Source organism: Mirounga leonina, unplaced genomic scaffold, assembly GCF_011800145.1.
Source record: "Mirounga leonina isolate KUSES-001 unplaced genomic scaffold, KU_Mleo_1.0 Mir_127, whole genome shotgun sequence".
Classification (NCBI taxonomy): domain Eukaryota; kingdom Metazoa; phylum Chordata; class Mammalia; order Carnivora; family Phocidae; genus Mirounga; species Mirounga leonina.
The window spans coordinates 59878685-59902667 of NW_023270316.1; positions in this window are offsets into that span (position 1 = coordinate 59878685).

Sequence of the window (23983 nt, forward strand, 5' to 3'; positions counted from 1 at the left end):
TTCTTGTTCTTTCTTTTATTAATGTATTGTATCACATTGATTGATTTGCAGATGTTGAACCAACCTTGCAGCTCAGGGATAAATCCCACTTGGTCGTGGTGAATAATCCTTTTAATTTACTGTTGGATCCTATTGGCTAGTATTTTGGTGAGAATTTTTGCATCCATGTTCATCAAGGATATTGGTCTGTAATTCTCCTTTTTGATGGGGTCTTTTTGTCTGGGTTTGGGATCAAGGTAATGCTGGCCTCATAAAATGAGTTTGGGAGTTTTCCTTCCATTTCTATTTTTTGGAACAGTTAGAAGAATAGGTATTAATTCTTCTTTAAATGTTTGGTAGAATTCCCCTGGGAAGCATCTGGCCCTGAGCTTTTGTTTGTTGGGAGATTTTTGATGACTGCTTCAATTTCCTTAGTAGTTATGGGTCTGTTCATGTTTTCTATTTTGTCCTGGTTCAATTTTGGTAGTTTATACGTCTCTAGGAATGCATCCATTTCTTTCAGATTATCTAATTTTCTGGCATATATTTGCTCATAATATGTTCTTATAATTGTTTGTATTTCTTTGGTGTTTGTTGTGATCTCTCCTCTTTGAGTCATGATTTTATTAATTTGGGTCATTTCTCTTTTCTTTTTGATAAGTCTGGCTAGGGGTTTATCAATCTTATTAATTCTTTCAAAGAACCAGCTCCTAGTTTCATTGATCTGTTCTACTGTTCTTTTGGTTTATATTTCATTGATTTCTGCTCTAATCTTTATTATTTCTCTCTCCTGCTGGGTTTAGGCTTTATTTGCTGTTCTTTCTCCAGCTCCTTTAGGTGTAGGGTTAGGTTGTATATTTGAGACCTTTCTTTTTCTTGAGAAAGGCTTGTATTGCTATATACTTTCCTCTTAGGACTGCCTTTGCTGCATCCCAAAGGTTTTGAACAGTTGTGTTTTCATTTTCATTGGTTTCCATGAATTTTTTTAATTCTTCTTTAATTTCCTGGTTGACCCATTCATTCTTTAGTAGGATGCTCTTTAGCCTCCATGTGTTTAAGTTCTTTCTGACTTTCCTCTTGTGATTGAGTTCTAGTTTCAAAGCATTGTGGTCTGAAAATATTCAGGGAATGATCCCAATCTTTTGGTACCAGTTGAGACCTGATTTGTGACCCAGGATGTGATCTGTTCTGGAGAATGTTCCATGGGCACTAGAGAAGAATGTGTGTTCTGTTGCTTTGAGATGGAATGTTCTGAATATATCTGGGAAGTCCATTTAGTCCAGTGTGTCATTTAAAGCCTTTATTTCCTGGTTGATCTTTTGCTTAGATGATCTGTCCATTTCAGTGAGGTAGGGTGTTAAAATCCCCTACTATTATTGTATTGTTGTTGATGTGTTTTTTTTTATTTTGTTATTAAGTGGCTTATATAATTGGCTGCTCCCATGTTAGTGGCATAGATATTCACAATTGTTAGATCTCCTTGTTGGCTAGACCCTTTAAGTAGGATATAGTGTCTTTCTTCATCTCTTATTATAGTCTTTGGTTTAAAATCTAATTTGTCTGATATAAGGATTGCCACCCCAGCTTTCTTTTGATGTCCATTAGCATGGTAAATGGTTTTCCACCCCCCACCCCCCACTTCCAATCTGGAGGTGTCTTTGGGTCTAAAATGAATCTCTTGCAAACAGCATATCAATGGGTCTTGTTTTTTTATCCAATCTGTACCCTGTGTCTTTTTATTGGGGCATTAACCCATTTACTTTCAGGGTAACTATTGAAAGATATGAATTTAATGCCATTGTATTGCCTGTAAGGTGACTGTTACTGTATATTGTTTGTGTTCCTTTCTGGTCTATGTTACTTTTAAGCTCTCTCTTTGCTTAGAGAACCCCTTTCAATATTTCTTGGAGGGCTGGTTTGGTGTTTGCAAATTTTAGTTTTTGTTTGTCCTGGAAGCTTTTTATCTCTCCTTCTATTTTCAATGACAGCCTAGCTGGATATAGTATTCTTGGCTACATATTTTTCTCGTTTAGTGCTCTGAATATATTACGCCAGTCCTTTCTGGCCTGCCATGTCTCTGTGGATAGGTCTGTTGCCAATCTAATGTTTCTACCATTGTAGGTTACAGATCTCTTGTCCTGAGCTCCTTTCAGGGTTTTCTCTTTGTCTCTGAGACTTGTGAGTTTTACTATTAGATGTTGGGGTGTTTACCTATTGATTTTGAGGGGGGTTTTCTGTGCCTCCTGGATTTTGATGCCTGTTTCCTTCCCCAAATTAGGGAATTTCTCTGCTACAATTTGCTTCAATATACCTTCCGTCCCTCTCTCTCTTTCTTCTTCTTTTGGGATCCCAATTATTCTAATATTGTTTTGTCTTATGGTATCATTTATCTCTCGAACTCTGCCCTTATGATCCAGTAGTTGTTTATCTTTCTTTTTCTCAGCTTCTTTATTCTCCATCATTTGGTCTTCTATATCACTAATTCTTTCTTCTGCCTCATTTATCCTAGCAGTTAGAGCCTCCATTTTTGATTGCACCTCATTAATAGCCTTTTTGATTTTGACTTGGTTAGATTTTAATTCTTTTATTTCTCCAGAAAGGGATTCTCTAGTATCTTCCATGCTTTTTCAAGCCCAGATAGTGTCTTTATAATTGTCATTCTGATCTCTAGTTCAGACATCTTACTAATGTCCCTATTGATTAGGTCCCTGGCAGTTGGTACTGGCTCTTGTTCTTTTTTTTGAGGTGAGTTTTTCCATCTTGTCATTTTGTCCAGAGGAGAATAGATGAATGAGAAAACAAAATGCTAAAAGGGTAACAACAACCCCATAAAATATACACTAAACAAATCAGAAGAGACCCAAAACTGGGGGGCAAAGAAAGGGAAAGAAAAAAATAATAAAAGAATATAATCAAGCTGGTGAATAGATCAGAGCCACACACTAGATTTTGGGCATATTTTGGTCTGTTAGAAGAAACTGCCTCCTAAAATTTTAAAGAAAGAAAAACTTATATATGTACAAAAATAAGGGTAAATACAATGAAGGGATGGAATATGACTGTTAAGATGAAAATTATAAAAGGTTTTATAAAAGGAATTGATAAGATAAGAAGTTGGTTGAAAAAAGAAAGAAGAAAAATTTTTTAAAAAGGGGAGAGAATGTGATCAGGCAGGAGACTAGAACAAAGCCATACACATGAGATTTAGGGTATATTTTGTCTTGTTAGAAGAAACTATCCCAAAATTTTAAAGAGAGAAAAACTTATATATATACAAAAAATAAGGTTAACTACAATGAAGGGATAGAATATGACTCTAAAAATGAAAATTAAAGATTTTTAAAAAAGGAATTGGTAAGATAAGATGTTGGTTAAAAAGGGAAAAAGAAAATTCAAAAAAAAAATAGAAAAAGAAAAAATAAAGAATATTTAAAAAATTAACTTTTAAAGACTAAAGAATCATGGGGGAAAAAGCCATGAATTCTATGTGCCATATTCCACTATTGCTGGAGTTTTGGAGTTCTCATTGATTGGTAAACTTGGTCTTGGCTGGCTGTTCTTGCTGATCTTCTAAGGGAGGTGCCTGTTGCATTGGTTCTCAAATGTCTTTGCCTGAGGTGGAATTGCCCCTCCCTTGCCAGGGGCCAGGCTAGGTAATAGGCTTGGGTTTGCTCTCAGTAGCTTTTGTTCCCTGAAAGCTTTCCGTACAGCTTTGGAGGACGAGAGTGAAAACGGTGGCCTCCCAATCTCCACCCAGAGGAGCCAAGAACTTGGGGCCCCACTCCTCAGTGAGCCCCCAGAGAAAAGCAGTCAATCACTCTGTCTCCCCGGTCTCCAGCTGCACTCTGTGCTCACCCGGCCTGTGACCTAGCATTTCTATCTCTGGTACCTGATCCTGTTTGGAGTCTCCAAACCCAGCAGATCCCTGTGGTGCACTCCCACGCCGGTCCTCTTGGGGGAGGAAGGGGAGTCTCGGATCTGCCGCTTGTTGGATCCCTGGTGGAAGAGCAGTGGCCCGACTGTGCCGTGGATCACGGTTTATGGCAACCCCGAGTTGAGAGCCCACTCCTTGGCTCTGTCTTTGCAGCCGACTTCCCTGCTCTGATACCTGGGAGCTCTGCCACACTCAGGCACCCCTGGTCTTTCTGTGACCCCAAGCGTCCTGAGACCACACTGTCCCAGCGAGGGTTCCACCCCCCGCTTAGCCACTGGAGCAATGTCCCTCAGAGGAGCTGACTTCTAAAAGTTCTGATTTTGTGCTCCGCTGCTCTGTCAGTTGCCAGTACCAGCTGATGGAGGCTTCTCTCCCCGCCCCCCCCCCCGCCATGGTCTATCTTCCCAAATATTGCCTCAGATTCACTTCTCCCCATGCCCTACCTTCCAGAATGTGGTCGCTTTTCTGTTCATAGAGCTGCTGCTATTGTTTACTTCCATCTCCTTTTGAGTTTGTAGGTGTTCAGAATGGTTTGAATTCTAGCTGAATTCCTGGGATCAGATGAAATTTAGGTCTCCTACTCCTCCGCCATCTTGCTCCTTCTCTCCAAAACTAACAATCTTATATTTGCCTATTAACTCAATTGAAACTCATTTGTTTCTTGTACTGTCCATTTAAAATAGATACAATTTCTATCTTTGTTTTTATGTTCCAGAATTGGAAACAGGCTTATAAAAATAGAATAACTTGTCTGTTGTTGTGCACTTAGTTTTCTTGGGTTAGCCAGGATAGCATTCTTTCCACCTGCAAATTCAACTAAACACCATATGTCTTACCTATACTCCAATAAGTATAGGTAAATGAGAAATCATTTAAAAAAATTGCCATATAATTTTGGTGCCAATTACCCTATTTTGAATTGGTACCAAAAAACCCTATCATTTTCACTTATGATTACTTTTTCTTAGGGGTAAATTACATATAGTCTTAACTTCATAATTCTGGTTAGGTTGATGACAGTAAATAATACCACATTTGGTATTATTTCAATACCATATTTGAAAATGCTCTTGCATTATTTATAGATTTTATTTTGTTATTCTCTATTTCCTAAGCTAGTGATTTAAAATTTTATTATCTTTTTAACCAATTTATAAAGGTTGCATTCATATTTACTAAAATAGTGCTCTCTGTAATCTCACAGTTTGGCAACAGTATTCATTCTTTAAAATTATGACTCTCTAGATGTCCACTGTGTAGTAGGGACAAGATTTTTTTTTTAGTTGAAACTTTTAAGCAAGGTACATGCTTTGTTTTTATTACTTTGATGTTACAGTGATAAGGAAATTTTCATTAAGGAATAGATGCTTTAACTCTATTCTTTAGGCCTTAATTTCATTTCCTGAAGTTAGATACATTGCCATATACAGTAGTTAGAACTTCCAGTAGCTTAAGAAACTGTATTTTGCAGTTGGCATAAAGGTACAAATCATTCATTACAAACAAAGATTCATAGTTTGATACTCATGTTTTAACCTAACACCATGACCCTATTTAGTTTTCTATCTAATGGGTCCTAGCTAAACTCAAAAAAAAAAAAAAAATCTTGGAAATAGTTCCTTTTTTATCATACAAGTCCTGATGTTGTGGGACTCTTTCTTCTCAGAAATAACAGAATATATTTCATTTGATCTGGCTCATAAAATTGGTATTTTGAGTGTCACAAAGCTATAAAATCTCTAATAATATGGAGTTGTCTCACACTCTATATTTTTATTTTATTAGAAGGGATGTTTATTTCTCCATCTTTATATACATAAAAAGAGGAATATGATATAGTAGAAAGATCACTGGCTTTGGGTTTGGAAGTTTCTAGCTCTAGCACGGGCTCTAGCATGAGATAGCTGAAATATTTGGTTGGATACTTGGTTTCTCTGAGATTGTTCTCTCATATATTTACAGGAATACTACTATTTGCCTGACCTTAAAGAGTAGTTGAGAGAATCACAAGAGATAATATATAAACAAGATGCTTTGGAAACTACCAAAAGCAATGCAAATTGGTGGCTGTGTTAGCTTTGTGTATACATCTGTGCTTTAGGCAAAGCTCCACCAGCCCATCTAGGATCTCTTTCTATATGAAAGAGAGCTCCTTTCCTTAAAGAAATTCTTTTTATCTGATGTCTAGTTTGGGTAGGTTAAGACATGCCCTATTTTTATACTGCAGAGGATAGAATTATCCTGGCTACAACATGTTCATTTTCTGTATTTTCACTCTTGCTTCCATAGAGTGATGTTTTAGATTCTCAAATGCTGACACATGATTCTGACACTCTTTCAAATAATAGTGCATCTTCTTGATATTTTAATTGTGATTGTTACAAATATAATACAATTTCTTATGCTGATTTTCGAAGCATTTTACATATTTTTCCTTTTCTGGTTTTATTTTTATATTTGTGATTAATTTCAATAAGCATGTCAATTATTTCAGTCAAATACCATTCAGAAGATTCATTTAGATTAATTATCTGAGTAACTTTGTTATGGAAACACTTATATAGCACTTATGGCACAGAGTACTGAAGGGTACTGGGTACTGAGAATACGAAGTCAAACAATATAGTCTTCAGGCAATTTCATATTCAAAACAGGAAAGTGGAAACTCACACAACTCTAACACAATGTGATAAGAGCTAATTGTAGTGATAAGAAGATTAGAGTGCTCTAGCTTGGACTGGACACCAATGTACTTTTTTTTTTTTTAATTTGATGGCCAAAGGAAGGATGTAAAGACCTGATATTTTAAAACATCAAGTAATTCTATTTATCTAGAGAAGAGTACACAAATTGGTGGCTATAGGCCAGATTTGGCTTACATATATATTTGTTTGGCTCACAGAATATTTTAAAAATTTGAGCCAACATGAAAACATTAGATTTTATACAAAAGTCCAAATTTCCCTGAAATCACTCAGCCTACTGAAGGCAGGCAGAGTCAACTCATATCCAGGTGACAGTCATGTACGATTTTCCATGTAATTTTTATTTCTTCTTTGATTTCTTGATTGACACATTCATTGTTTAGTAGCATCTTATTAACCTCCAAGTGTTCGTGCTCTTTCTAGATTTTTTTCTTGTGGTTGATTTCTAGTTTCATAGTGTGGTGGTCAGGAAAGATGTATGGTATTACTTTGATATTTTTGAATTTTTTGAGGCTTATTTGTGGACTAATATGTGATCTGTTCTAGAGAATGTTCCATGTGCATTTGAAAAGAATTGTATTCTGTTGTTTTAGGATGGAATTTCCTGAGTATATTTGTTAAATCCATCTGGTCCACTATGTCATTCAAAGCCACTGTTTCCTTGTTGATTTTCTGTTTGGATGATGTGTCTATTGATGTAACATGGGGTGTTAAAGTCCCCTACTCTTATTGTATTATTATCAGTTAGTTCCTTTATGTTTGTTATTAACTGTTTTATGTATTTGTGTGCTCCTATATCAGGTTCATAAATATTTACATTTGTTACATTTCTTGTTAGATGGTTCCCTTTATGATTAGTGTCCTTCTTTGTGTCTTGTTACAGTCTTTGTAATTATTAATAGGTATGTATTTATTACCGTTGTGTTAGTTGTTTTTGGTTGCTTTTGTAGTTTACTTATGATCATTTCTTCTGCTCTCTTTCATGGTCTGCTGGCTTTCTTTAGTGATATATTTGGATTCCTTTCTCTTTATTCGCTGCATATCTGTTAGTGGTTTTTTATTTTTGATTACCATTAGGTTTGTATATAGCATCTTCTGCATATAGCAGTCTATATGAAGTTGCTGGTTGCTTAAGTTTGAGCCCATTCTTACTCCTCTCTCTCCCATGTTTTAGGTATATGTTGTTATATTTTACGTCCTTTAATTTTGTGAGTTCTTTGATTTTTACCGGTATACTTTTTTTTACTGCTTTTGTGTTTCCTACTTTTCATATTCTCACTTATGGTCTTCCTTTCCACTCAAAGAGTCCCTTTTAATATTTCTTGTAGGGTTGATTCAGTGGTCATAAAGTCCTTTAGTTTTGTTTAAGAAACTCTTTATCTCTCCTTCTATTCCAAGTGATAGCCTTGCTGGATAGAGTATTCTTGGCTGCAGATTTTTCGCTTTCAGCACTTTGAATATATCATGCCACTCTCTTCTGGCCTGCAAAGATTCTTCTGAAAACTCTGCTGATAGGTTTATGGGGTTTCTCTTTTATGTAACTGTATTCTTTTCTCTTGCTACATTTAAAATTCTTTCTTTATCACTATTTTTTTTTGCCATTTTAATTACTTGGCATTTTGATGTGGCCTCCTTGAGTTGTTATTTTTTGGGAGGGCTCTCTGTGCTTCCTGGATCTGGATATTAGTTTCCTTCTCCAGATTTGGGAAGTTTTCAGCTATTATTTCTTCAGATAAATCATCTATCCCTTTTCTTCTTCTTCTTCTGGGATCCCTATAATGCAAATGTTATTACGTTTGATGGAGTCGCTGAGTTCCCTATGTTACTATCATCTTGCATAATTTTTTTCTCTCACCTGCTCAGCTGGATTACATTCCATTATCCTGTCTTTCAGGTTCCTAATTTGCTCCTCTGCTTCCTCAAGTCTGCTGTTTATTCCATCTAGTGTATTTTTAAATTTCATTTGTTGTGTTCTTCATCTCTGATTGGTTCTTTTATCTCTTTGTTAAGAATCTCATTGGGGAACCAGGGTGGTGCTGTCAGTTAAGCATGGGACTCTTGGTTTTGGCTCAGGTCATGTCTCAGGGTTGTGGAATCAAGTCCTATGGTGGGCTCTGCACTCGTTTGGAGTCTGGTTGAGATTTTTTCTCCCTTTCCCTCTGCCCCTCCTGTTCGTGTGCATGCTCTCTCTCTTTCTCTCTAAAATAAATAAATAAATCTCAAAAAAAAAAAATAAAAGAATCTCACTGATGTCCTCCACTATTTTCTCAAGTCCAGTGAGTATATTTATGACCACTACTTTAAATCCTCTAATAGGTATATTATTTATATCCATGTTACTTTGGTATGTTGCTGTGATTTTGTCCTGCTCTCCCATTTGGAATGTATTCTTCTGTCTCCTCGTTTTGTCAGACTCTCTGTGTCAGACTCTCTGTGTTACGAAACTCAGCTACATCTCCTGTTCTTGAAAGTCATGGCCTTATGAAGAAGAGATTCTGTGGTGCCCTGCAGTGCAGTGTCCTCTGTTCCCCAGAACCTGGTGTCTCAGGGGGTGTCTCCTGTGTGTGTTGTGTGTCCCCTACTGTTATAGCTAAGCCACTTTTTCCTTCAGTCCAGTCATCTGCAGAGGCTCCCTTTCCCTGTGGGCAGTGTTTGGTGGGATGGGGTGCACAGTTTTAAGAAGGTGTGTGCCAGCCTTCTTGGGAAATGAGACTGTAGCTGCACGTGTAGGGACTGGGGTTGTGTGGGTGGGACACACAATTTGAACAAGGTGTGCCCCGGGCTTCCATAGGGCTGCTGCCACTGCCTTTCTCCCCACTGCCCTGACCAAGGCCCCACAAAGGGCTCTGGTCAGGAGACGCAGTGTTGGCAAGGTTTGTGTTGGTCAGGAGGGGACCCACAGAACTGGAACTTAGGCAAGTTTGACTGGAAGGGGTGTATCTGCAAAAGCAGGGGTGGGAGGAGGGGAGTGTGCTTGGCTCAGCAAGTTAGGTAGTGAATGTTTGTGCTAAGCTGGTTCCTGCCGGTGGCCATATGTGTATGCTGAGGGGTGGGAGAAGGAAATGACACCTACCAGTTCCTTTGTTCCTGGAGGGGTCTTCCTGCAATCTCTGCCCCTGCTAGACATGCTCTGAGTTGAGAAAATAGCTCTCCCTTCCAGGAGTTTTTCAAGCTGCTGCTTCTACAGTGTATCTCCCTGAGCTGTTTGTCATGCTGTCTCTTGAAGGGCAGGAACCCAGCTTCCTATTGCCCTTAGGCTCTCCCAGAACATAGCCTCTGATTTTTAAAATTCCAGGCTTTAAGTCCCTCTGGTTGTGAGAAATTCAGCCCCTCTCTTTCAAAGCCAAATGTTCTGGGGATTCCTCTTCCCTGTGTGGGCTTCCCAGTGTGATAGTCTGCTTCTTGCCATTCTTCATGTCTGCAGCTCCCCTGCCCTTCCCCTCTCCCCAGTTGCCATCCCTTTCACTCCCACAGCATCTTCACCCTTTCTACCTTCTTGGAGGTGGCCTCTTCTCTACCTTTAGTTGTGGAGTTTGTTTTGCTAGTCTTAAGGTTGTTTTCTGGGTTATTTTTGCTGATGTGAGTGTTATCTGCATGTATTTGTGGGACAAGTTGAGCTTAGGGTCCTTTTACTCTGCCATCTTCCTGGCCTCCTCCTCTGGTCTGGAAATTTCTTCCTCTGTGTACCTGTTGGCTCCAATCTCATAATTCACTGAGGCCTGTGGTTAAAGGTCACCTCATAGTAGAGATTCTTCCTGACCTTCCTCCCCAAAAGGACCATTCACTTTATCCCTTTATTGTACCTTACTATTCGTTGTGGCATTACTGCCATGTGGCACATTATGTATTTTTCGTGTGTGTTTATTTATTATATATGCCCCTCTGATGGAGCAGGGTCCTTGACTATTTTGTTTACCATGGTTTTCCTACTACTTATCACTGTGCCTGGCACAGAACAGCCCTCAATAAATATGTGTTGAATGAATGCTGCTCCTGCAGTTTTGCTCAGTTTCTGAGCATGCTAGGGAGGGGATCAGGGTAAATGGGCTTCTGGCATGCCCTGGTTTCTAAAACCAAAACCAAAATGTAATATAACTTGAATCATTAAAATGTTATCTGAAATTCTGCATACACAACTCATATATATTGTACATTACACCTAAAATAGATAAAAAGTTTTAAATCCGCATCATGTATAATGCCCATGAGAGGCTGTTCTTGGGATCTGATTACCTGAACACTGAATAAAGAACCCTGTTTGACCATGAGCACTACAAGTTCAAGAAGTTGTTGCATGCCCATGATTTGGGACATACAATTCAATCGGATCAGCTGAAATTCTGAGCATTTAGTGGCTTCTCCATAACACCTGACAATATAATTCCCCTACCAGTGTATTGTGCAGTTTTATTTCAGGTCATATTAAAACCACAAAGTTATGGAAGTGTGGGGGTGGGGAAGGGGAGGTGGAAAGTAACACATCTCATGGCTTTTTGTTTCTGAATTCTCATACTTCCTATAATGCTCTGTATTGGAAGTAAAAATTTGTCAAGAGTATTAGAGGAAAGAATCAAAGAAACTTTTGACAGGATAGTTGAGAAGAAAATGGGGGAGGGAACATTTTGAGTTCAGTTAAGTTTTACCACAATGTAAATATAAGCTCCCATAATCCCCCTGTCCTCACTGTGCCCCAAGCAAATGACACAGACATGGAAAGATTTATGTAATTCAGTGGGTCTCACACTGTTAGGAAGAAATATTGGAAGGAGTGAGTGTCACTGGGAAACCCTGACTGTGAATTTGGCTTTTCACCAGCCTGACCTGTGTGTGTGTGTGTGTGTGTGTGTGTGTGTGTGAAATGGAGAGAGAGAGAGAGTATTCCAGGAACAATTAAGAGATATTTAATTTTGTTCCTTGGCAGATCTTCCTCATTCCCATTTATTACCACTTACTCTTCTTTCTTCTTTTCTTACAACTCAAAGAAAAAGCAAATTCCACAATTTCTTCCCTGTCTATGACTTAATGGCTCCCCAGCTGTGCTTTTGTCTCTGTTTTATAATAAATAATTGTAAGGCATTCTCATTTATCCAGAAAATGTTTATTGAGTGCCTACCAGTTCTAAGCACTAGTGGAACAACAGATAAAGCTTTTTGAACACTTTCTATGGTCTGAGTAAGCTTTCAGAGAGTTTTTAGAGATACTGGTTGAAAAATCCATCAAAGAAATATGTTAAGAAAAAGTAAACAAATGATGTTCCTTTCTCTTGCAAAAGATAGACACTTAATCCTGGTGTTCTGTGGAAAACTTTATTGTAAGATGTGTAGGGAGGTATGTATGCCAATGGTTCTCTATCAAAATAACTACAAATTGTAACACCCGAGAAGAATGTCTCAGAGGAAGCCAGGAACAGATGTTTCATGACATATGCATAAATAGCACACAGGAACATGCTTATGTATTTTATTAGGCTTTCTTCTTCAGGCTGAAATGCCTAACCCAGAGATACAGGAAAGGTTATGCCAACATTGTATAGAAAATTCTCAGCCTCTCTTCATGCCTAAAGATAGAAATATACACACCGTTTTGGAAACCAGCTGAGTAGGTGGCCCCCTGGGTATGAAGGGTGTCTTTTTTTAGGGACATTTTAATCAGCAAATTATTGAGATGACATCGTGTATTGTTTTTAGCTGAATGCTGTGGTAGAAAATGGATAGGAAGAAGCCATAGTGCTGTAGGAAATTTAATGTCATTCAGTATTTCCCATATTCTTGAAACCAAGATTGGAGCAGCAGTTTCAGAAGCAGGAATGCTTGCTTTTTGGAAGAGATTTCTTTGCCTCCGCATTGGTTCCATTAAGTGAACCCTGTTGGTATATTTCATGAGAGTTGTGAATGTGGGAGTTATAAAATGCATTGTGCTACCCATTTGGGCTGTTGGAAAAGTTCCTGGGAGCACAGGGGTTAGGTAGCCCTTTATGCCTGCACAATTGAGGCTCTGGACAACTGGGATGGTTGGGGGAAAGAAGTTCTGACATTTGATTTTCTGATTAACTCTGTTAATAAGAAAACTCTTAGTCGTTCCCATGCTTGTAGTTGAAAAAATTTCTGAGAAGTCTGCTTATCTTTATTAGTAGATACTATTTAGATACTGTAATGAAATCTTTGCTCAAGGTTGAAAATCTTGCACCACTGGACATTGTAAATTCCCTGCACTTGTATGGTGGAGATTATAACTGTGGCCTAAATATATAGCACAGGATAATCCATAGATGTTGAATTTTGGACTAAATCCCTTATAAAACCTTGTATGCTACCTTTTTGAGAGCTAATACTTAAGATTCTGGGAGCTGTATATGCCTGTCTGCAGACTCTCAACATTTTGAGAAGAAAGAGACTCTCAGAGAGGTTATTTGGAAAAGCTACATTATTAGTAAGTGACAAGGGAATGATTAAAACCCAAAGCCTTAAAGATTAACAACTTAAAACAATTCCATCTTATAAATGAATAAAATGAGACCCAGAGAAGTGAGGTAAATCATTCAAGGCCACAGAACAGGTTTAAAGCAGAGATAGGCCAGGCATCTGTCTCCTAGGAGAGTCTTTCCACCATACCATACATCTGGCTGTATGCACAGCTCACTAGGTCTCAATAGCAGACTTGGGACAAAGGGGATTCCCCCACCAATCAGGTATAGTACAAACAGCACCTGGTCGCTCCTTTGGGTAAGCCCTTTTGCTCATAGCTATCATTTATTTGACCCGCTACTATGACCAGACTCTGTTCCAGGTTCTTCTGTGATCCTCACAACAACACCATGAGGTAGTATATTGTTGTTGTGTTCACTTTATGGATGGGCAAATTGAGTTCCAGTTCCATTAGGGAACTTGCCCAAGGATGTACAGGTAGAAAGAGACTGAGCTGGGATCCAAATCTTGGTCAGTGGGGCTTGAACATATCTTCTCTCTACATATCTACATATCTCCATATCTCTACAACACTGGTGGGAGGGGAGAATGGTTCCCCATGCAAACATCTCCTTCTGCCCAGGCCCAGAGATCACTGCCATGCGTGGCCAGATTCCTGGCACCTGTGAGCTTGGAGCCAGCTGTAGCTAGACTGCAGGCATCAGAAGCTGGGCTGGGTGGGCATGTCACTCCCAACTGTGTGAATGAATGTTTGATTTGCCTTAGCTCACCATTGGGTGGAGCCCACTTTGGGTAGAACACTTAGTGGCTGAATAAACACTCAGAGCATCTTGGAAAGGCTGCATGGGCTGGTGGTTTGACACTGATTTTGGCTGTTTGGAGAGGTGTCACTGAAAGCCAGCTTCGACCACTGGTGCGCTATTGAGAGACCTTGCCTTCTTAGCCTCTCACTGTCCTAGTTTCCTTGGAGGTCAATTGAGGACAAACAAGTCCTGTTATTTCTGCTGAGTTTCTCTTCTCCAGGCTGAGGACAGAGGCAGGAGACGCCTCTGAAATGCTGGACAAAATAAACTAAATGTAGCCAAAATGGAAGAGGCTGCTTCACATCCTCATACCTGGGAGAATGATAGGGATGCACAACCGTGGGCACAGATGAAGGAAACTCTTTTTCTTTTCTATTCTCAGAGGCCCTTAACGCTGGGCCATTAGCCACGTTGTTTCCTTTTATCACCTCCAGGACTGGGACAGAGGTTTTGGGAGCTAATACTGTGTGATCCATTCCCTGGTTCTGACTTGGGTCTCAGAAAGGCTTAATTGCCATGACCACGAGCCTGAGAGAAGTGCAGGAAAGTGGAAGCTGGCGTGTGATTGTGAATGCTGCTGCAGTGATGCTGGAGACACATGGACAGGGAGAGTGTTCCCAATGGGCCAAGACAGCTCATTATGTGGAAGAAGCTGGGGAAGCTCGGTTGCTCTGCTGTGAATTACTCACTTTAAAGTTGGAGTGTGAACACTGGGGACTATGTCATAGTATTTTTTCATTAGTCCATATAAAGATCTAATCTATGCATTTATGAAAACTCGCAGGAGATCCCAAAACTAACCTAGAAAAATGTCTTCGATACATTGAATGTTCTTGAGTGTATAAAATCAGTTTTTCTTTGTCTGATTGAATGAGACTCAAGATGGTTGGTGGCATAATAAAGTGCCACTGCATCTTCAAAGAAGATGAAAGAAGAGCAAGACACAAAGAAGATAAGACCATTGATTGGCATCCATTTCTGCTAAAAATTTCCCAAAGGAGAGGCATCTCTGGAGCTTGAGACCTGCATCACTGACTTTTAAAATAGTTTCCTTTTCTATTCCCTGTTGATCCCTATCCAAATAAAATAATCACACTCAAGTCAATTATTTCTCATACTGTGTCTCATGGAGAACACTGCAATTACTGTGCAGCTAACAAATTACTGACAGACATAAGGGATGTGGTGCTCTGAGTTGCCTGGAAAGGGGTCTAAACAGTTCAGTGACTTCATGTGATTAATGAGCACTGGAGAGTCAACGGTAGAGGAGGGAGCTCCGAGTTCAATTTCTTTTCCTTAATGCTAATGAGCAAGGAAGGGAGACTAGCTTAGATTTTGGAAGTTAAATTAGGATCTGGACAATTTAGAATGATGATAACATAGCCCTAAATAAGAGTTGTGTTCCCTTCTTCATCTATGTGCCAACTTAGGCCTTTTTTTTTTTGAATGAATATTTGATGGGGATAAGGAAAAATAGCATCAAAATAAATGCTGAAAACTTTTAGGAAGATAAAAACATATTTAAGGGGACAGCAGCTACCTCCTTCTCATCTATCAAGGGTTCAGTTTAAATAACTATAAATAACAACTTTCCTTGTCAGGAGGCCTTCCTTGACCTGACTAAGATATTAGTCCCTGCTCTTATAAAATTTCATAGCTCCCTGGATTTTTCTTTGCAATATTAATCATAATTGTAATTCTATAGTCACTCATATATTTGTTTAACATCTCTCTCGAGACCCTGAAGGCAGGGGTGGTGTCTGTTGTCTTTACCTATGTATTTACAGCTCCTATTGGGCACATCGTAGGAATTTAATAATATATGTAGAATGGGTGAATGAATGAGTAGCTCCTTCACAACTGCTACTAAATTTGTTGTTAGAACCCCATTCTTAACATGTTAAGGTTGTTTGAAGCATTCAGAGAGATATTGATCTGATCAACTCAGTATCTTTCAAAGGCTAGAAACTTCTCTAGATGAGCTGCTGAAACTAAGGATACACTTTTCTGAAATGAATTCTCAGTTTCTAGAGGATAGTGCCTATTTACAGCTGTTTTTACAGCACAGAGCAACTCAGTTTTACTGGGTTTATATATTTGGAGGCGAAATACTGTATCAAAATTAGATTCCTCTTCTCTTACTTGTCAACAAGCCTCAGCATTTCCTCATAATCAAGATATATGAAAAAACTATTGGGTAGGTTTTTCAGAGTCTGGAAACCAAAGAATGATGGTCATTGAGCCTCTTTTATGGGCCCAGCTAAAAAGTCTTTGCTGCATTTCAAGGGTTAGGCCATTTCCATGGCCCTGGCTTCCTGTAAGCAAGGATATTGGTTCTTAATGTGGGTACCAGATCTACACAAGTGAAAAGTTTTCTTGGAATCCTTCAGACTTTTTTTTCCTGCTGATTTAAGGAAAATTTCCAGAATAAATGTCAAAGAGCTATAAGTCAACTAAGAAGAAAGTCATAAAATTGATAAAGAGGAGAAAAATGTAACTTCCCTCCCTGCTCTCTTTCAGGACATCGAAAACAAGGTTTTGAAGGCAAGTTGTTAAAATCAGGTGAGGGTGCAAACTTGGACCTTCCATATCTGGTCTGAGTCTAGTTCTGTATTTTCTCAAAAGCATTTCTACTCCATGGAACCAACGTAGGCAAGAGGAAAATGCTTAGGGCTATACCAAGTGGCCTATTGGTAGCATTTGCCTTGCATCCCCTCACACTGTGCTGCTATGGAGGGCAATGTTTGTTCCATGTAGACTCCAGTGAAGTGTTTTTCCACACCGGAGATGACAGCAGAATATTACTGTAAAAACAAGTCAATATTTTTCACTTCAGTTTCTATCTGGTTGACTTTGAAATGTCCGAGTTCCAGACAGGAAGTTGTTCTTTCACTCTATAGTTGTGAAGGTGTACATCCCCTCCACACAGCACTGAAATGCCTTGTGGTTGGTGTAATGAAGTGAGGCTTGGTACAGTAGATTGGCACAGGGACTAGTCCCACATCCTGGTTTTGGCTGTGATACTACTTTGTCTCAGGCTTCCTTGTTCTCTGAGTTTGTGTATAATCTGGTTAAGCCTTAGTTTACTTACCTGGGAAAATGGGTGAAATGAATAGATCACCTAGTCTGATCTTTAGAAGCCTTACATTGTGTGAGTTCATGACAGTCAGGAGAATGGATGATTAAGTTCCTACTTAATGTGGCAAGGAGATGAGGTCACCTGCACCTAGGCTTGGTGATTTTACTGTGTCATCAGGGCCTTTCACTCTCTCTCCTACTCTGTTCTCACTCTTACTTTACACTGACAAAAAATTCAAAGAAAGAAAAATATTTGGGTCACAAAAATACATACAGCTTGTTTGCATTTGCCTTTTATAGTCTGCACTAGTATGTCTCAATAATACTGCTTTATACTACTTACACAATTTAAACACGTCTCAGAACTTGGATAATTCTAGACATTTCACCATTTAAACACATTTTTCCAATATTCAACCTATTTTTTTCTTAGCCTATATTTTCTGTTAGATTTTTAAAAAATTATTCATTTGCATACAACGGTTTCTAAATAATAGTATCAACTCTACTACTAATAGTATGATAACAACAGATAGTTTTAGAATGTTTTAAATTTCATTTTATCCTTAGGACTCATCCCACTGGGGTGTCCAGAAGATTATTGTTTCTTTTTAAATTTGAAAGATAATAGCAATATGAATGTTATATTGGTGAAGGGGAGACAGATCTTTAGCCATCAAGATCATGAGTATTTTGGAAATACTCAGTTTGTTATTTGCAACAATTTGCATTCATTTGAAAATCAAAACTCAAATTTGGTTGAGCCCCAAGGTTGTGTTTCTAAAGACTCATGACTTGATCTTGCTTGGTAAACTTACAATTTAAAGAGAAAGAAAGCTGTTAAGTCTAGAGAGGTGGATGTGTACAGATCCCTTCTTCCATACACCAAACAGACAAGTCAGCTTTGCAGAGAGCAGAGAGGACCATACTTGCCCCCAAACTACTACCACTTTCAGACCCAAGCAAGCACCAGTGCCTTTATCCTACAAGGGTTTTCAATATCATCACTCCTCAATGACAAGTGGCCCTGCCAATAAGTGTCCTCTCTTGTGGGGTCCACTTGCTGTGGTGACATCATACTCATCTAAGTCAGTCTTAAGTTGCTCAGGGTGAGGGAATAACATTTCTTGTGTGAATGAGACCACTCTTTATCAGTCTGCCCACAGGCCCTTCTTACCCTTTTTGTTGGTGGCAGTCTGTGAAAAGCAGGGGTGGAGCCAACACCGAAAAAGTCACAGTGCAGGAATGCAGACATTACCGTGTAAAAGGTGCAAGAGAAGACATGGTTGGAAGATGTGTTTTTCTATGTTTATTCTGCAAAAACCTGAACAGTAAATTTAATATGATCAGAAAACAAATTATTGCCAACATACTCTGGATAAGACTTGTATTTGTGGTCGTCATCCATGAATCAGGTGCAGTAACAACCTTGGAGTGAGTCATTAGAAGCCAATATTCACATGATTATGATGTAATCATCATCAAATAAATGAAGGGGCAAGATCTAAAATGTTTAAATACACATGGGCTCTGAAGAGCCATGGTACTGCCAGTAATAACAATATGGCTACTTTTTGCCTCATGGTGGAAGATATGGAATTAGCCAGGGCATGATAGACAATAAAGAGCCTAAAGAGAGAGTTCCTGGACTTGAATGGGAAGAGGTGGTGTGCATATAGCACGTGTGCTGATTGGACAATTGGACAAGAGTAGGTAAGTAACTCTACTGGTACTCCAAATCTTTATTGATAAGTCACTATATCTCACATGCAACCTATGGTTTTGTAATTTTTTATTGAAGTTAAATTTGTGTAACATAAAATTAATCCTTTTAAAGTATATAGTGCAGGGGTGGGGCGATGGGTAAAATGGGTGAAGGGGAGTGGGAGTTACAGGCTTCCAATTATGGAATGAATAAGTCACAGGGATAAAAGTTGCACCACAGGGAACACAGTCAGGGACAGTGTAATAACATTGTATGTTGACAGATGGTAGCTATCCTTGTGATGAACATCGCATCACAGATAGTGTTGTTGAGTTACTATGTGCACCTAAAATATATAACATTGTGTGTCAACTCTACTCAAAAAAATAAACTGTACTATTCAGTGATATTTGGTACTTTCACAATGTTGTACAACCTCCACCTCTATCTAGTTCCAAAATATTTTTATCACACTGAAAGGAAACCCTGTGCCCACTAAGCAGTCACTCCCGTTTCCCTTTTTTCCAGTTCCTGGCAACCATTAATCTTTCTATCTATATGGATGTCTTATTCTCAATATTTTGTATAAACGGAATCATAAAATATATGGTCTTTTGTGTTTGGCTTCTTTCACTTAGCATGTTTTTGAGGTTCATCCATGTTGTAGCATGGATCAGCACTTCATTCCTTTATGTAGCTCGATAATACCGTGTGGTATGGATATACCACATCTGGTTTATCCATTCATCAGTAGATGAATTCATCAGTTGACATTTGAGTCATTTCCACCTTTTGGTGACTGTGAATAGTGCTGCTATGAACATTTGTGCACCAGGTTTTGTTTGAATACTGGTTTTAATTCTTTGGGGCATATACCTAGGAGTGGAATTGCTGAGTCATATGGTAATAACTCTATGTTGAATTATTTGAGGAGAGTTTTCCAAAAAAAGCTGCATCATTTCCTATTCATGCCAGCAGTGTATGAGGGTTCCAATTTTTTTTTTTTACATCCTCACCAACACTTGTTATTTTACATTAATTTTGATTGTAGCCATCCTAATGGGTGTGAAATGGGATCGCATTGTGGTTTCTATTTACTGTAATAGTTTTATTTTTTAATTTTTTGAAAGATTTTATTTAAATTATTTGAGAAAAAAAGAGCATGAGACAGAGCGTGTGAGAGAGAGAGAGAGCACAAGCAGCAGGGAGGGGCAAAGGAAGAAGCAGACTCCCTGCCAAGCAGGGAGCTCAATGTGGGACTCGATCCCAGGACTCTGGGATCATGGCCTGAGCTGAAGGCAGACACTTAATTGACTGAGCCACCCAAGCACCCTGTAATAATTTTTAATCAAATTACTTATTTAGGGGCGCCTGGGTGGCTCAGTTGGTTAAGCGCTGCCTTCGGCTCAGGTCATGATCCTGGAGTCCCTGGATCGAGTCCCGCATCGGGCTGCCTGCTCGGCAGGGAGTCTGTTTCTCCCTCTCCCACTCCCCCTGCTTGTGTTCCCTCTCTCGCTGTGTCTTTCTCTGTCAAATAAAAAAATAAAATCTTTAAAAAAAAATTATTTAGATATAGGTGCAGTAAAAAATATTTGCCCCTAGGAAGAGTTCAAATCATCTTCTTAGAGAACCAGTTAAGGTCTTGAGGGTAATTCATATGTTACATAACATAGATAGGAGTATTACATGTGGTTATATTTTGTAAGCCTATTTTGGGACCCTTCAGAGCTTTTTGGGAATGCAGAATCCTAGGCCCCCACGCCAGACCTCCTGAATCAGAATTCACATTTGAACAAGATCCCCAGGTGATTTAAGGTTGAGAGGTCTTGAGAGCTTCCTGTCTTTCTGAGGAGGGAGAGAATAAGTAGATACCAGAAAACCGTTTAGAGGGGCAACAGATAGAGTTCAAGCTTAATAAAATACAGGTGTAGTGTATAGCATTTGGGCAGTGGTTCTCAAGCTTGGCTGAACACTGGGAATCTCTAAGAGTTTTAAAATATTTGTGCCTAGGTTCCAACCCCAGAGAGATTCTGGTTTAATGGGTCCTGGGTGGCTACTACTAATAAGATTTTGTTTTATTGTTATTTTTTTTTAAATATTTATTTATTTTATTTTATTTATTTTTAAATGTTTTATTTATTTATTCATGAGAGTCAGAGAGAGAGAGAGAGAGAGGCAGAGGCAGAGGGAGAAGCAGGCTCCCCACCTCGCAGGGAGCCCGATGTGGGACTTGATCCAGGACCCCAGGATCATGACCTGAGCCGAAGGCAGACGCTTAACCATCTGAGCCACCCAGGCGCCCCTAAAATATTTATTTATTTTAGAGAGAGAGTGCAAGTGGGGGAAGGGGAAGAGGAAGAGGGAGAGGGAGAGGGAGAGAGAATCTCCAGCAGACTTCCCACTGAGCACAGGGTCTCACATGGGGCTCCATCTCAAGACCCTGAGATCATGACCTGAGCCAAAACCAAGAGTCAGGTGCTCTACCGACTGAGCCACCCAGGCACCCCTTCACTAACAAGGTGTTAAAAACTCCTCAGGTGATTCTACTGCATGGTCAGTTTTGAGAACCATCTGTATGAATAGCATTAGCTGAGCTATTCTCAAAGCAGTGATTTAAAAGTGGAAAGGAGCAAGACCTTGTCATGAGGGCAGAGAGGCAGAGGAGTAGCCAACATTGCTGGAATAGGGCGGAGAGTAGAAGACAGGGATGTAGTACACCACCAGCTTTTCTGATTCTCCAGTTTGTGGATGGCAGACTGTGGACTTCTTGGCCTCCATAAACATGTGAGCCAATTCCTATATTAAATCTCTAAAATATATATATATGCTGTTTCTCTGGGGAACCCTGACTAATACAGCCTGTGTGAAAGAATCTTATTTAAGTGGAGAAATAGATGCAAAACTGATCAGCATCCATAGGGAAATGATACTCTACTAGACACATTTTTGCCTTCTATGAAAGAGAACCACATGCAGTGCTGCTATTTTTCTTTTTACAATGTATAGAGTTGTTAGCTCAAAGGCAACAAATGAGAAGTAGAGATAATCAAGAGAAGTATGCCAAACAGCACCCTCAATAACCTACACTTTTTTTTGCCCATTTCAAAAACCTCAGTTTTTCCTGATACAGTCATCTGACTTTATGTCTTCTAGAGTAGTCATGCTTGAACATTTATATAGTGAAATGCATATCTTTTTAAATGATAAATTCTTTTAATTTTTACTCTATATTATAATTAGAGAAGGGTGTTAGCTATTTAAAAATTATGTGTGCCAGTAAACTGTATTGTCTATGGAATTCATTTTAGAATACTAAATGAGATGTTAGAAAATACTTGTTATAAAAAAGAACATTAAGTCTGCTAGAGTTGAGGACCACTGGACTAAATAATCTTTAAGGCCCCTGCTCCCCTTGCAGTCCTGAGATCTTCCTTAATCTAGAGTGAGGATTAAGAATGCGGGTCCTTAGAACCAAAGGTTATTGGTTTGAATCTAGGCTATCCTATTTCCTAGCATTACAATCTTGGGGAGGTTTTTGTTTTGTTTTGTTTTGTTTTTGTTTTTGTTTTTGTTTTTGTTTTAAATAACTTGTTCATGCCTCATTTCTCATCTGTAAAATGGTGTAATAATATCACACACTTCATAAGGTGGTTGTGAGGATTGAGTTATTCAACATGTAGCTCTTAGAATGGTCCTCACACAGTAAGGGCTCAAGGGAAGGGCTGGTTTGCTTCCTTATCTCTTAGACAAGCTCTATCTAGGTGGTGAGCATGATAATATCAGCAGCCCCAGGCTCTCTTGCCTATGGCTCAGCGAGCCCACGCATAAGATGCAACCATACTAGGAAGGGCTTGGTCCAGCTTCCACTTGGTCCAGCCTCATATGTGAACAAAGGAACCAGAGCCAGGCAGTTCTCTAATTGGCTGGGCCTAGAAACATATCTACCCATGTGGCTGGGGTTGGGAGGGTCAGGAACATCTGACCTACATGAAGTAGATGCCCCCACAAGAAATAGGTATTTTATTTCTAGAAGAAGGGGCAAAGGGTGCTTAACTGTTCTTGCCTCCCTGCATGAGCCTAAGGGGTTGAAGAACACCCAGTTCTCCATGTAAGGGTAGGGTCATGGCTGCTACCCTTGTCCCTACCCCTGACCAGCTACCAGCCTCTTTTCACTGAGAACCTGGAGTGAGGCTTCTAAAACAAAGGTCAGATTTGCTTCCTCTGCTCTAAGCACTCCAGAGACTTCCCATTTGCTCTGGTCTGCACGTTTGTTCCCTTCTCCTCCCCTGCCAATTCATATGTTGAAATCCTAATCCCCCAAGTGATAGTGTTAGGAGGTGGAGCCTTTGGGAAGTGATAAGGTCATGAGTGTGGAGCTCTCCTGTATGGGATTAATTGCCTTATAAAAGAAGCTATAGAGCGCTCCTCTCCCCTTCCACCATATGAGAACACAATGAGTAGTCTGTGACCCGGGAGAGGGCCCTCACCCAACCATGCTGGCACCCTGATCTCAGAAATTATGCTTCCAGAACTGTGAGAAATAAATTTCTGTGGTTTATAAGCCACCTGGTCAGTGGTATTTGGTCATAGCAGCCTGAATGGACTACGACCCCATAGAGCTCAGTGTAAAAGCGAAGGAAACTCACCCTGGCTCTTTATTGGAACCTCTGTGCCACACCCTCAGCCCCCATCCTATTCTGACCCCATCTCCTCTGGCTGCTCTCCTCACTGGCTTCTCTGCTACCACTAGGCTATATCTAGAGAAGCCAGGCATTGTGTCTTCAGGGCCTTGAACCTGTTATCCTTCTGCCCGGAGCTCTCTTTCTGATGTGTTGTTATACCTCATCCCTCGCAAGGTCTCTTGTTGGAGGTCAACTTATCAGAGTGGTTTTTCCTGATCACCTGATAAAAAACAGCAACACCATGCCCTCCATGATGCTCAACCCCCTTAGCATTGTTTATTCATCTTCATGGCATTATTCATTACCTGACACTTTTTGTATTTATTGTCTTCTCCAACCAGAATGTAAACTCCATGATAGGAGAGACTGTTTTTGTCATTGCTATATTTGCAGTACCTAGAAGTTCTGGAATATATTAGATGCATGTTTTGGCTTGAAATGTGTCCCCCCTATAGATGTTGAGGTCCTTACCTCCAGTACCTGTGAACATGGCCTAATCCAGAGATAGGGTCTTTTCACATGATCAAGTTCAGGTGAGGTCACTAGGGTGGGCCCTAATCGAAAATGACTGTTCCTTTATAAAAAGAGGAAATTTGGACACAAAGAGACATGCACAGAGGGAAGATGATGTGAAAAGGCAGCTATCTGCAAGCTGAGGAGTGAGTGCTTGTG